Raw genomic sequence first — 15,758 nt, 5'->3', positions numbered from 1 at the left:
TAATTAATATTGTTGAGTGATAATTAAATGAGTTATGTGATAATATTGATGATGGAGGAATTATATTAGTGATGAGTTGATATTGTTGTTTGATAGTTAAATGAATTATGTGGTAATATTGATGATGAAGAAATTATGTTAGTAATGAGTTGATATTGTTGTTGAAAATTAAATGAATTATGTGATAATGTGTTGATGAAGTAATTAAATTAATAATGAGTTGTTTTGCTGGTTTAATAAGTAATGTGGTTTTGCCGATGATGTTGTTGAAGAAATAATTAAATTGATGACAAGTTGATTTTGTTGAAATAGAATTTAATTGATAATGAAATGAACCTGTAGGAGTGGGCGAGGCTACAGAAACCACTCAGCAGACAGGTTCAGCTAACAGGACGCAAACACTAGGTAGGTGTTTAATACCTTGAATATTTTTTTCTTTCTCTGAACTTTAGATATTTAAATTTCTCTCAATTAATGAAATTTTATGTGGAATGCTGGTAGATTTTCCCATGATAATTTATTATGAAAATGAAAGACTTGTGAACCAGTTATCCTAGTATGGAATTGGTGCCCTGTGAATGGGTAGCTGGTGGACCAGTTATCCTGGTATGGAACTGGTGCTGATATGGAACTAGTGCTGGTGGTCCAGTTGTACTGGTTTGGAACTAAAGTTCTATGATGTGGACAGGTTTAGATTTTAGATTATTTATTTGTGAATAGTACTTGGAAGATGATAGTAAATGTGGAAATTTTTGTGAGTAACTAGTGTGTGTGTGTGTGTGTGTGTGTGTGTGTGTGTGTGTGTCTATATATATGCAAATGTAAATGCTCTAATTAACCATGATTATCTTTTAAATCATTATGCAGGTTCATCTCAATACCGCGTCTCGTAGTAGTTTTAGAGTTTACTTCTATTACCAGTAAATCTTTTGGATATGTAAATTGTTGATAATAACATTACTTTCTGTATATTTTGAAGATTATAATGTTGTGTATGTACAAACTTAAATGGACTAACTTATTTAACTTGTACTCTGTTGTGTAAATATTTTCTAATTATAATGGTGATATATATAAGCATGTAGTTAATATCATTTGTGTTAAACAGTACTTAAAAGATTATATATGATTGAAGGAAGTATATTAAGTATATAATCTATGGTTTGTGTATCATGGTTAAGATAATTCTTTCTTCATTTTAGCAAAATAATTATTCTTTGAGTTGATATGTTAGAGAAAGTGAAATATTGTTGATTGAGATATGTTGGAGTATAATAAGAACATTGAATTGTGGCAATGGTTTATTAAGAACTGGTGTTGATTTTGTCGATAACTTGGAATAGGTTAGATTAGGGGAAACCCTGCCGAAATTTTTGAAAAAAAATCATGAATTTTCAAAATATATTGCTGGAAATTTTGGGGTTGTTACAACTTGAACCAACAACCATCAAAAGATATTCTTATGAAGCATAGATGATATGGGTAGGGGTGTTCAAAAAAACCAACCAACCGATTAAATCGAAAAAATTAACCGAAAAAACAGAACCGATAGAAAAAACCGAATAAACCAATTAAAAAATAAAAAAACCACCTGGTTCGATTTGGTTCCGGTTTAAAAAAGCTTAAACCGATTAAACCGGACAAAACCGAACCGGTTTAATTAAATCTAAATAACTTATAAAAAGATATAAAAAGAACCATCCCTAACCCTAAATCATTTTATCCATTTCCCCCTTTCCAACCCCCCCTTTCTCCCTTTCCAACCTTCCCTTCCCCTTTTTCCCTTTCCAGCCGCCCCACCCCCTTCTCCTTCCCTTTCCCCCTTCCCAACCCCCTGGCTCATGCGGAAAGTTCGGGTTGTATGATCAGAATAAAACAAAGAGGAGGATCTAGGAAGCGAGTGAACAACGGTCTGTGCTAGACAATTAAGTCCAAAAAGCAAAAACCAATACTAAATCCAAGCTGCAAACGCCTTTCGCGAGCTGATCACAGAAAGAAACTCGTCGCCCCACCCCTCCCTCCCGCTCCCTCTCCTTTGTGCTCTTCTCTCTCATTTTCTCTCATATTAAAATGGTGATGATGGACAAGTAGGACTAACCTCAACTAACGTCATTACTCTTTGGTAGTGTAGATAGAAGAGAAATGTAGAGGTAAGATAAAGGGAGGAGCAAAAGTTGGTTCTCTTATTTGTTTCTACCATTATTCCATATGACACAAAGGATTCGTTTCTTCACGCTATTTATTTAGCATTTGGGTCTATCAAATTCTTGTTTCTTTTCTCAAAAAAATAGATGAAAAACGTGTTTTTTAAAATGTTTTTGCTTGAAAATGTATTAAAGTAATTTTTTTTTATTTTTAAAATTTATTTTTAATGTCAACACTTTAAAAAAATCTAAATATATAATTTTAAATAAATTTTTTTTTTTACAAATATTGTCCAACCACGTTACCAAACAAGGTATTATTGTGCTACAAATAGTTACGGACCAGAACCACACTTGACCCAATTCTCATCTCTCTTGTTTTTTTTCCAGTAGCCTCATGTGAGAGTATGGGCCTATTGGGCTTTGGTTCAATAGCACAAATATGAGGGTGAAGTTGATGGATATAGCAATAGATTGGTCCTCCAGTCATCTGATAGTATAGGCCTATTGGGCTTTATTAGTATGCCCTACTACTTCCAAGCAAGTTCACAAAATTAGTAAGTGATTCTTAAAAAAGAAAAAAGAAAAAAGAAAAAAGAAAAACAAATGATAAGGGTGCTCGCAAGTCAATTTTTCGTCCACAGATCTTATGTTTATGTTGAAGTTTCACATCGATTACGCATATCTAGATTAATGTGACTATAAAGGGTTAATTTAATGAGATTTTCAATTCAAATCTCAAAAATCTTATGTATTAATTGGAGGAAATAAATTTTATTTTACAACTTAAAGAGAATGGAGATTTCAAATCTTTTATTTAAAAAATTATGATCTATTTATAGCTCACGAGTCCTTTTATGAAGAGTAGAGGTTAAAGTGTAATATTGTTCTGATAGTATTAAAAAGATAAAATATCTCTGATATATGTATTAACGAGAAAAAATATCACTAACATATGCATTAATGTAGATGGAAATATAACGAGCCCTCAAAGGACTTTTACATAATCTTTCATAGCATTAATATTGATAAAAATATAGTGATTCATTGGAAGACTTTTATATACCTAATAAGTATAGAGAAAGTATGATCCGAAATGTAGCTGAGCTCAAGAGAGATTGGGTTCTTCTCTTAGATGAGCCCAATGAAAACTAGGTTTTATATACCTTTTAATTTGAGTTTACCAATAACATATCTTAAATTTCATGTTGTATATAAAACATGAATGCATATCTTAAATTAGAAGTGCATATATGTGTATATAAAACATGAATGTATATGTATATGGCTTATAAAAAAAATATAATGTGCATATCCTTTCCACCTTTGTTGATAAAAAAAAAACACATTGTTATGAAATCAGTCTGAGCCTGAAAAGTTGACTCGGGGTCTTGGTTAGGTTTTAAATATACAAAACTCGGGTTTATAATTAGCTTGGTCAAACTAGAGCAACCCGCCGAGTGAGACACTACTCTTCTTAACTCCATATCTAAATGTAATATTTCTTAACTTTTTGATGTGAAAAATTTATATATAGTCTACATTTATATGAATTATTTCTTAACTTTTTAATGTGTGATAACTAGCTATATATATATATATATAATCTACATCCACATAAGATGTTTTTTTAACTTTTCGATGCGAGATATATATATATATATATATATATATAACATACACGTGGATTGCTTTTTAATTTTTCCATGTGTAATGTTAAAACCTTAAACATTTTTATTTTAATTTTTCCAAGTTGATACAGGTTAAACCGTGTAATCAGGGACCCGATTCCTTGACTAGGTGCAAAGCCGGCTTAAAATGAATAGGGGTCGTGGGGAAAAAATATAAATAGGGCCTTTTAAAATATTTGAGAAATATTTATTTTTTTTATTTTTGATGTATGTATGACAAATAGATCCTTAAGCGATTTTTATTTTGTTTAAGACTTTTTATTAAGTGGAGGCAATTTTTATTTCATAAAAGTATAATAAATAAATATATTTTACTTAGTTTTTTATTTTTTTATCAAGTGAAGATTGAACTATTATCCAAGTTGTTCATATGCTCTGAACAATTTTAAGTATAATTATTAAACCTGAACCAACCCGGCGGGTCGACCCGGGATCCGGTCGACCCGGTGGCTGGACCGATTTGAGTAAGGTAAAAGACCGGACTAAGCAAAAACCTAGCGAAACCCGGTTGATCCGCCAGGTCGACTTGGCAAAACTCGATAGAGACTTGTCGCACGTGAGCGACGTCGCGGCGATCGTCCACCCTCGAATGTGTGATGGGGATATATATCTGGTCAATGTGGGGAGACAAGGAATTCGTTGTCTCTTAGTAGTGAAAAATGGTGTGGGAGTCGCCACCTAGTATTTTGGTCACTAGGAACCCTAACTGGTCTCAGAGATTGGGCACGGGGACTGGTTGCGTAAAGGGAAGGTATTAGCACCCCAAATACGCCCTACCTAAGGTAAGCTGCATTGTTTATTTGTCTGATAAAATTCAAGGTTTCGTTGTGTTTCCTAGTTGTTGGTCCGTCTATGGTTCAAGAAAAGTCCTCCTCAATAAGGAGGTCCTTATCTTATCGGGTAAAACCTAACCGTTCTAATGTCTATGTAAAAAAACAAATTTTTAATATCAGGAAAACGTTTTATGTATAAATTAGTAATCCCATATACTAAAAGAGGACAAAAAGATTTTTTAGAATTTTTGAAATATTGTCCTAGTTCTCATGGCTTGAATAAACTGGTTATTAAAGCCAAAATGCATGCTAATACATATATTATTTTTTGAAATTTCCTTTGTTGTGTGAAAATATGATGTTATAATATTTATATATATATGTTGGAGAGACTAGGCCGTATTTTAAAACAAAACATTTTTTAAATATGTATTTTTGTACGCTTTGGCGCAAATCGGGTATTTTAATACTGGATTTGTAAAAAACATACAACCAAATATTAATCCACTTTTATAAAATAAATGCCGAAAAATCAATGATATTTTCAAAGATATTTTTAGAAAATTTTGGAAAGCAAAAGACATTTTTTGTTTTGAAAATCTTTGATGTTTTGATGAAAACCGGGTATTTTAATACCGGATTTTGTATCTTTTCAGTATAAAATACCAACCAATATTAATCAAAATACAGTAATAAAATTACAACAAAATCACATATATTTTTCTATAATTTTTGCAAATTTTTATAATTTTTTTTCATATATATAAATATATATATAAATAATACAAAATATAATATATATATATATATATATATATAATATAATATTAAATCGGGCTGGGCCGGCCCAAACCATTGGGCCGGACTCAGCCCCAAAAGTGTTGGGCCGATTTCGGCCCAAAATGGATTGGGCCGTTCTCGGCCCAAAAAATAAAATTATCTTCTGGGCCAAACCCGGCCCAGAATACAGGTCTGGGCCGGACTCGGCCCAGAAGGCAGGACTGGGCCAGGATCCGCCTGGCCCAGACCAAAACGGGCGGGGGGAATTAATTTCCCCCCACCCCTGCATGCAGAACGCTATTCGTTCTGCATGCAGAAGGAAAAACAAATAAAAGCCAGAAAAAAGGGGAGGGGAAAGAAGAGTTACCTGGCGCGGAGTTGCTGGCGACGCTGGTGTTGCCGCTGCTACTGGAGGCGGTGCTGGTACTGGTGCTGCTGGAGGCGGTGCTGGTACTGGTGCTGCTGGAGGCGGAGGCGGTTGACTCTCGGACGGCGGCAGTGGCGCTGCTGTTAGCAGCCGAGAGGGAGTTCCTTCCTCCTCCCTTGTCCTTCGTTTCCTTTCCCTTTCGTTCTCTCCCCTTTCTTCTTCTTCCTTGGTTTTCTTTCCTTCTCTCTCCTTCGTTCTCTCTCTTCCCTCTCTCTCCTCTGTTTTTTTTCGTCCGTTCTCCTCCTCCTCTGTTCTCCTCTCCGTATGTCCTCCCCCCCCCTCATTGCTGCTGTGTTGGCTGTTTATTTATAGGGCCAAGTGAGTGGGTTTGTACTGTGGAGCATGGGGAGCAACCGGCCGGTCGGCCATTGGGCACGACTGCCAAGGTTCGGCCCCCTTCCCCGGTTTTCTGGCAAGTGCGCGGTGGGTGGTCGGCCATTGTGTCCGGTCGGTGGGCTCCAGGCGAGAGAGTGGCCGGCAGAAATTCAAATTAAAGCAAACCTTTTTCCTTCTTCCCCGCTGCGTGATCGGGGGAAGAAGATGAACAGTGTCGTTCAAAACGACACCGTTCTGCTCTTTTTTTTTTTTTTTTTTTTTTTTTTTTGAATGTATGAAACGGCGTCGTTTTGGAGAAAACGCGCCGTTTCATTTGAATGTGGCGCCAAAACGCGCCAAATTCCAAATCAGCCCTTAATCATCTTTTTTCTCTTCAATTGCATCCCTGTCAATTTCGGTCTCCGCCCCTCCATTTACGCGCCTCTTTCAATTTGGTCCCTGGTTTCGGATTCCTTCAATTAAGTCCCCAATTGGCCCTTAAACTTCAATATTTATGCAATTAGGCCCCTGATTTGACCTAATAAATTCCTAAAAAATATATTTTGGCCCCAGAACTTAAATTTCTTCTAATTAAAGCCCAAATTGACTTAAAAATCAATTTTTCTTGCAATCAAATCTCCTATAAATTCATTTAAAAATCCAATTAAGTCCATAAACATCCAAATTTGGGCTTTTCTCCTCAAATTTCAAATTTTCCTTGTCAACAGGGCTCTCCTCCTTCAAGAATATATTATCAAAAATTCCATCTTTGTATTTTTAACCTCATTGACCAATTTTCCAACCATTTTCTGAGCGCTTCTGCCTCCTGTTATTTTTCTAACCTCCTTTGGCTATATATTTTTATATATATTTTATGGGGACCCAAAAATGGGTTACAACAGATGCCCCCTCTTTATAATGCTTACGGAGCAGAGGTTTTGCGCAGTAAGTTTTATAAAGATAAACCAAAACTGAGCTCCCAAAACTGATCTAGTCGGAGCTTGATTGCTCTGAAACTTTGTCCTTACATCAATCCTCCTTAACCCAAAAACTATGATCAAAATTTATTATCTTGAGATCCCTTCTGGCGATCTTCTAAACCAAAACCTATAATTATTGCTTACTCAACTTGGAATCCCGTCTGGCAATTCCCCTTTTAACCAATATTGAAATACAAGATCCCTTCTAACGATCTCCTTTAACAAAAAATCTTAGAATCCCATCTGGCGATTCTTTTACCCATAACCAAATACAAAAACACGTGTGTGGTCTCATTATGACGGGTGACCTGCCCGAATAGGAAAAGGAAAGAGTGGTCTCATTATTATGGGTGACCTACCCAGGAAAAATAATGGTCTCATTGTATGGGTGACGAACCCAAAAAAACATGATGTCTCATTGTATGGGTGACTAACCCAGGAAAAAGATGGTCTCATTGTATGGGTGACGAACCCCGGAAAAAGATGGTCTCATTGTATGGGTGACGAACCCCGGAAAAAGATGGTCTCATTGTATGGGTGACTAACCCAGGAAAAATAATGGTCTCATTGTATGGGTGACTAACCCAGGAAAAAGATGGTCTCATTGTATGGGTGACGAACCCAAGAAAAATGATGGTCTCATTGTATGGGTGACTAACCCAGGAAAAATAATGGTCTCATTGTATGGGTGACTAACCCAGGAAAAATGATGGTCTCATTGTATGGGTGACTAACCCAGGAAAAATGATGTGAAGTGCGGTCTCATTATAATGGGTGACCTACCCAGGGGAAGAATTCTTAGTAAACTCCATGCTTTTCTAAGAAATAGTTTCAATACGAGGTCCCTTCTAGCGACCTTCCTTGATGAATGTCGAAGTACGAGATCCTTTCTGGCGATCTCAAATAACTTGGAATCCCATCGGGCAATTCCTTTTACTAAAGCTAAAACATGAAGTTCCTTCTGGCGACCTTCATCGAAATACAAGATCCCCTCTGGCGATCTCCTTTATCCAAACAACTTGGAATCCCATCTGGCGATTCCTTTTAACCAACATGTAATACGAGGTCCCATCTAGCGACCTCCAAATAGCGAAACACGAGATCCCTTCTGGCGATCTCCTTTAATCAACTTGGAATCCCAATCTGGCGATTCCTTTTAACCAACATGAAATATGAGGTCCCATCTGGCGACCTTCATCAACTTGGAATCCCATCTGGCGACTCCTTTTATTCAAAGCTGAAATACGAGGTCCCTTCTGGCGACCTCCTTTGACCAATATTGAAATACGAGATCCCTTCTGGCGATCTCAAACAACTTGGAATCCCATCTGGCGATTCCTTTTATTCAATATGAAATATGAGGTCCCTTCTGGCGACCTCCTTTAACCAATATCGAAATACGAGATCCCTTCTGGCGATCTCAAACAACTTGGAATCCCATCTGGCGATTCCTTTTTCTGAAGCTGAAATAATGAGATCCCTTCTGGCGATCTTCTTTAATCAAAAACCAAAAAATCTATTTTGTAAATCGGTCAACCTGGAATCCCATCTGGCGATTCCCTTTAACCGATTGCTCGATGTCGTTCCTCCTGATGGCAGGGTTTGAAAATTATTATCTTCTCTTCTCGTTGTTCTAGAATCAACTCAATGATTCTTTCTTCATCTCTAATTTTGTTGGAATGCATTAAGGTCTCCTCCTGTAATGATCCAAAAAACGTATATGCAATGATTTATGATTAGATGCCATGCATGCATTTGTACCTGGTTTTGAAACATAGGCCCCATCATCTTCTTCTATTTCATGAAACTCTCTCTTGATATGAGTTTGCTTTTGAAGTCGTATGCTGGATTCATTTCTCGTGCTGCCTATCATATCTTTGAGAAGAAGTCTTTGACTTTCTTCAAGTAGTCCTTTTCTCAAAATGTATGACTTGTATTTGCCTCTTTGTCATGCTTTTGTCAAATGCTTTAGCTTGGTTTTCAAATCTATGGGCTTCCAACCAATTTTAAACTCGTAAAACTTTTCAAAAAAACAACTCGTTTTGCCCCCAGTGTAGGGGTGTGATCCTAGTCTGGGCTTTTATAGAGAATAAATTCATTCAGCCAATGATAAACTTTTTTAGTGCGTGAAGGGATAATGATGATTTTTTTTTTTTTTTCTTTTTCAAAATGCACATTGTTATTACAGATGATTATAAAGTGACCACTTAATCATTCATCAGAGGTAGGGATGTACTTTAGGGTTAGCTTTTCTTAAATTTCATATTAAACCATTTTATGATATAACCACTCAAACTTGTTCAAAAAGTGCATAATCTCATCATTTATTAAAAAAAGGTAGGCTCAAAGACAAACATAAAATATGGCTGAAAACATGAGCCCTGACTGCCTAATAGAGAAAATAAAAGTAATGACAAAAGCAAATGACAAAAACATGCTAAGGCAAATAAAGTTGTTTTACATTTTGAAAACTACGAGAAGTTCTTGGGTCAACCCGTTCTGGAAAGTCAACCGAGGCAATGCTTTATCTTCCTTCCCCATTTGCGTTTCCTTGTCTTCTCTTTCGATCTCGCCTTCTTCATTATTGACGATTCTTGACCAAGGTTTTCCAACCCTTTATCCCCTATTACTTTTGTCATGACTAGGCAATAGATTTGAATTGATATTGGGTGTGTCTTCAAACGACACCCATCCTATCTTGATGAGCTTCAACAACATGCTCTTGAAAGCGTAGCACGTTTCAAGACAATGTCCGGGAATACCAGCATGGTACTCGCAAGTCAACTCGGGCTTATACCAGATGGGGAATGGTGGTTGTAGTGGTAATGTAGGGATAGGAGCTATTTGTCCAATGCTCAGTAGTTTGGCATACATTTCCTTCAAAGGCATGGGTAATGGTGGTAGTTGTTCTGCAATGTATCTTGTGTTTGGTCTTTGGTCGTTGTTTTGGTTGTTTGACTGGTTATTTGCTCGATTGGAGGAAAAAGGTTTGTTAAAGTTTATGTGGGCAACATGAGAGGTAGGTATTTGTGGGTTATATGAATCCGTTATCTTGTCATTGGACCCATCTTCGAAGTTGTTAACGGGACCTTTCATTTTTCTTTCAATAAAACCCTTTGTCTCCAATGGCTCAATTATGCGTCCAGCTTTAATCCCTTGCTCTATTCTTTCCGCTATGCGTACAGCATCATAGAAATGCTGAGCTGAACTACCCATTAAATGCTCATAGTAGGGTGCCTTGAATGTATTGGCGAACAAAGTCACCATCTCCGTTTCTATCAAAGGAGGTTGCACATGAGTGGCCTCGTCCCTCCATCTTTGCGCATAAGCCTTTACTGACTCTTGGCTTCTCTTTTCCATTGACATAAGGCTTGTTCGATCTGGAGCCATTTCCAAATTGAACTTGTATTGCTTAAGGAAAGCCTCCACTAAATCCTTCCATTTCTTAATCCTGATATTATCTAGCCTCATGTACCAACTTAGCGCCGACCCCGATAGACTGTCTTGGAAAAAGTAGATCAGTAACTTATCGTCATGAATCACCTCAGCCATCTTATTGCAATAAGATCGAAGGTGAGTGTTTGGGCATTCCAACCCAGTGTACCTTATAAACTCTGGTATCCTAAAATCTTTTGGTACCGTGATGTTTGGCACCAAGCATATTTCAGACGCTCGCATGGGGTCAAACCAGTCATTTCCCTCGACCGCTCTTAACCTTTCTTCCAAGGCTGATATCTTGTCATTGTTCATAAATCCAGTGGACCTATTATCGGAAGGCCCATCTACAGTGATGTGAGCTTGAGGGGGCTGAATGGGAATGGCAGGCGCAAATTGCTGCCCCGTCACTGAATCTGCCCCCAAGTTCTGAGATACCCCCGGGACATGAACTGACGGTGCTCCTATAGGTGGTTGGGTAGACGTTCCCTCCCCGTTCTTGGCTCTTAAGAGTTGCTCAAGCAGATTGGTCAGTCGAGAAACTTCATTTTTCACAGATTCCAACTCGGTCTGGTAGTGTGACTCTAAGTGAGCTCTTTCTTCGTTTTCCATTCTTGATCTGGACCGGGTGTGGTGGACTTTGGATGTGGGACCTATGTTTCACGATCTGGCGTGCGTGGAAAAATGTAAATGAATGTATGATAAAGAACAATGCATGATGCATATATAATGCGAGCTGAAAAGACCTGAAAACCGAATGCCTTATGGTTAGGTTTTGTCTTATGCAAAAATATATTTTATGGAGCATACACCCTATAGCTGGTTCTAATTCTTTTGTGCTTGACGAGGGTAGGTTGGCTATTCAGTCTCTAAAAAGGGTCTCTTGCTGTCCCAGTGATTGCCCTCGTGGAGGCAATATGGGGGCTTGTAGGCAATGAGATGGTCACATGTACCAACTATTACCAGTCTAAGCACTCAGCGAAGAGTTGGGGTTTACACAAACTTAAACCTTGACTAACAGTCGTAAGGTAAGCTGCTAGTCCCCCACTTAACTTAAAGTTTGTGTGTGCTTCTCAATAATCAAAGTATGTGATGCATGAGACAGTTCTATAAGATGTATGAGACAGTTCTATACAAATGCATGAACAATATGTGTAAAAATATTTAAAGCATATAAGCGGATAACAAAAGGAAAGGCATATTAACAATAAACACACGAAAACAAAAACAAATCAGACAAAAACAAAGCTTAGTCCACAAGGTCCCCAGTGGAGTCGCCATTCTGTCGCACGTGAGCGACGTCGCGGCGATCGTCCACCCTCGAATGTGTGATGGGGATATATATCTGGTCAATGTGGGGAGACAAGGAATTCGTTGTCTCTTAGTAGTGAAAAATGGTGTGGGAGTCGCCACCTAGTATTTTGGTCACTAGGAACCCTAACTGGTCTCAGAGATTGGGCACGGGGACTGGTTGCGTAAAGGGAAGGTATTAGCACCCCAAATACGCCCTACCTAAGGTAAGCTGCATTGTTTATTTGTCTGATAAAATTCAAGGTTTCGTTGTGTTTCCTAGTTGTTGGTCCGTCTATGGTTCAAGAAAAGTCCTCCTCAATAAGGAGGTCCTTATCTTATCGGGTAAAACCTAACCGTTCTAATGTCTATGTAAAAAAACAAATTTTTAATATCAGGAAAACGTTTTATGTATAAATTAGTAATCCCATATACTAAAAGAGGACAAAAAGATTTTTTAGAATTTTTGAAATATTGGCCTAGTTCTCATGGCTTGAATAAACTGGTTATTAAAGCCAAAATGCATGCTAATACATATATTATTTTTTGAAATTTCCTTTGTTGTGTGAAAATATGATGTTATAATATTTATATATATATGTTGGAGAGACTAGGCCGTATTTTAAAACAAAACATTTTTTAAATATGTATTTTTGTACGCTTTGGCGCAAATCGGGTATTTTAATACTGGATTTGTAAAAAACATACAACCAAATATTAATCCACTTTTATAAAATAAATGCCGAAAAATCAATGATATTTTCAAAGATATTTTTAGAAAATTTTGGAAAGCAAAAGACATTTTTTGTTTTGAAAATCTTTGATGTTTTGATGAAAACCGGGTATTTTAATATCGGATTTTGTATCTTTTCAGTATAAAATACCAACCAATATTAATCAAAATACAGTAATAAAATTACAACAAAATCACATATATTTTTCTATAATTTTTGCAAATTTTTATAATTTTTTTTCATATATATAAATATATATATAAATAATACAAAATATAATATATATATATATATATATATAATATAATATTAAATCGGGCTGGGCCGGCCCAAACCATTGGGCCGGACTCAGCCCCAAAAGTGTTGGGCCGATTTCGGCCCAAAATGGATTGGGCCGTTCTCGGCCCAAAAAATAAAATTATCTTCTGGGCCAAACCCGGCCCAGAATACAGGTCTGGGCCGGACTCGGCCCAGAAGGCAGGACTGGGCCAGGATCCGCCTGGCCCAGACCAAAACGGGCGGGGGGAATTAATTTCCCCCCACCCCTGCATGCAGAACGCTATTCGTTCTGCATGCAGAAGGAAAAACAAATAAAAGCCAGAAAAAAGGGGAGGGGAAAGAAGAGTTACCTGGCGCGGAGTTGCTGGCGACGCTGGTGTTGCCGCTGCTACTGGAGGCGGTGCTGGTACTGGTGCTGCTGGAGGCGGTGCTGGTACTGGTGCTGCTGGAGGCGGAGGCGGTTGACTCTCGGACGGCGGCAGTGGCGCTGCTGTTAGCAGCCGAGAGGGAGTTCCTTCCTCCTCCCTTGTCCTTCGTTTCCTTTCCCTTTCGTTCTCTCCCCTTTCTTCTTCTTCCTTGGTTTTCTTTCCTTCTCTCTCCTTCGTTCTCTCTCTTCCCTCTCTCTCCTCTGTTTTTTTTCGTCCGTTCTCCTCCTCCTCTGTTCTCCTCTCCGTATGTCCTCCCCCCCCCTCATTGCTGCTGTGTTGGCTGTTTATTTATAGGGCCAAGTGAGTGGGTTTGTACTGTGGAGCATGGGGAGCAACCGGCCGGTCGGCCATTGGGCACGACTGCCAAGGTTCGGCCCCCTTCCCCGGTTTTCTGGCAAGTGCGCGGTGGGTGGTCGGCCATTGTGTCCGGTCGGTGGGCTCCAGGCGAGAGAGTGGCCGGCAGAAATTCAAATTAAAGCAAACCTTTTTCCTTCTTCCCCGCTGCGTGATCGGGGGAAGAAGATGAACAGTGTCGTTCAAAACGACACCGTTCTGCTCTTTCTTTTTTTTTTTTTTTTTTTTTTTTTGAATGTATGAAACGGCGTCGTTTTGGAGAAAACGCGCCGTTTCATTTGAATGTGGCGCCAAAACGCGCCAAATTCCAAATCAGCCCTTAATCATCTTTTTTCTCTTCAATTGCATCCCTGTCAATTTCGGTCTCCGCCCCTCCATTTACGCGCCTCTTTCAATTTGGTCCCTGGTTTCGGATTCCTTCAATTAAGTCCCCAATTGGCCCTTAAACTTCAATATTTATGCAATTAGGCCCCTGATTTGACCTAATAAATTCCTAAAAAATATATTTTGGCCCCAGAACTTAAATTTCTTCTAATTAAAGCCCAAATTGACTTAAAAATCAATTTTTCTTGCAATCAAATCTCCTATAAATTCATTTAAAAATCCAATTAAGTCCATAAACATCCAAATTTGGGCTTTTCTCCTCAAATTTCAAATTTTCCTTGTCAACAGGGCTCTCCTCCTTCAAGAATATATTATCAAAAATTCCATCTTTGTATTTTTAACCTCATTGACCAATTTTCCAACCATTTTCTGAGCGCTTCTGCCTCCTGTTATTTTTCTAACCTCCTTTGGCTATATATTTTTATATATATTTTATGGGGACCCAAAAATGGGTTACAACAGATGCCCCCTCTTTATAATGCTTACGGAGCAGAGGTTTTGCGCAGTAAGTTTTATAAAGATAAACCAAAACTGAGCTCCCAAAACTGATCTAGTCGGAGCTTGATTGCTCTGAAACTTTGTCCTTACATCAATCCTCCTTAACCCAAAAACTATGATCAAAATTTATTATCTTGAGATCCCTTCTGGCGATCTTCTAAACCAAAACCTATAATTATTGCTTACTCAACTTGGAATCCCGTCTGGCAATTCCCCTTTTAACCAATATTGAAATACAAGATCCCTTCTAACGATCTCCTTTAACAAAAAATCTTAGAATCCCATCTGGCGATTCTTTTACCCATAACCAAATACAAAAACACGTGTGTGGTCTCATTATGACGGGTGACCTGCCCGAATAGGAAAAGGAAAGAGTGGTCTCATTATTATGGGTGACCTACCCAGGAAAAATAATGGTCTCATTGTATGGGTGACGAACCCAAAAAAACATGATGTCTCATTGTATGGGTGACTAACCCAGGAAAAAGATGGTCTCATTGTATGGGTGACGAACCCCGGAAAAAGATGGTCTCATTGTATGGGTGACGAACCCCGGAAAAAGATGGTCTCATTGTATGGGTGACTAACCCAGGAAAAATAATGGTCTCATTGTATGGGTGACTAACCCAGGAAAAAGATGGTCTCATTGTATGGGTGACGAACCCAGGAAAAAGATGGTCTCATTGTATGGGTGACGAACCCAGGAAAAAGATGGTCTCATTGTATGGGTGACGAACCCAGGAAAAAGATGGTCTCATTGTATGGGTGACTAACCCAGGAAAAAGATGGTCTCATTGTATGGGTGACGAACCCAAGAAAAATGATGGTCTCATTGTATGGGTGACTAACCCAGGAAAAATAATGGTCTCATTGTATGGGTGACTAACCCAGGAAAAATGATGGTCTCATTGTATGGGTGACTAACCCAGGAAAAATGATGTGAAGTGCGGTCTCATTATAATGGGTGACCTACCCAGGGGAAGAATTCTTAGTAAACTCCATGCTTTTCTAAGAAATAGTTTCAATACGAGGTCCCTTCTAGCGACCTTCCTTGATGAATGTCGAAGTACGAGATCCTTTCTGGCGATCTCAAATAACTTGGAATCCCATCGGGCAATTCCTTTTACTAAAGCTAAAACATGAAGTTCCTTCTGGCGACCTTCATCGAAATACAAGATCCCCTCTGGCGATCTCCTTTATCCAAACAACTTGGAATCCCATCTGGCGATTCCTTTTAACCAACATG

Source organism: Populus trichocarpa, chromosome 1, assembly GCF_000002775.5.
Source record: "Populus trichocarpa isolate Nisqually-1 chromosome 1, P.trichocarpa_v4.1, whole genome shotgun sequence".
Classification (NCBI taxonomy): domain Eukaryota; kingdom Viridiplantae; phylum Streptophyta; class Magnoliopsida; order Malpighiales; family Salicaceae; genus Populus; species Populus trichocarpa.
Note: the sequence above shows the minus strand (reverse complement) of the source record.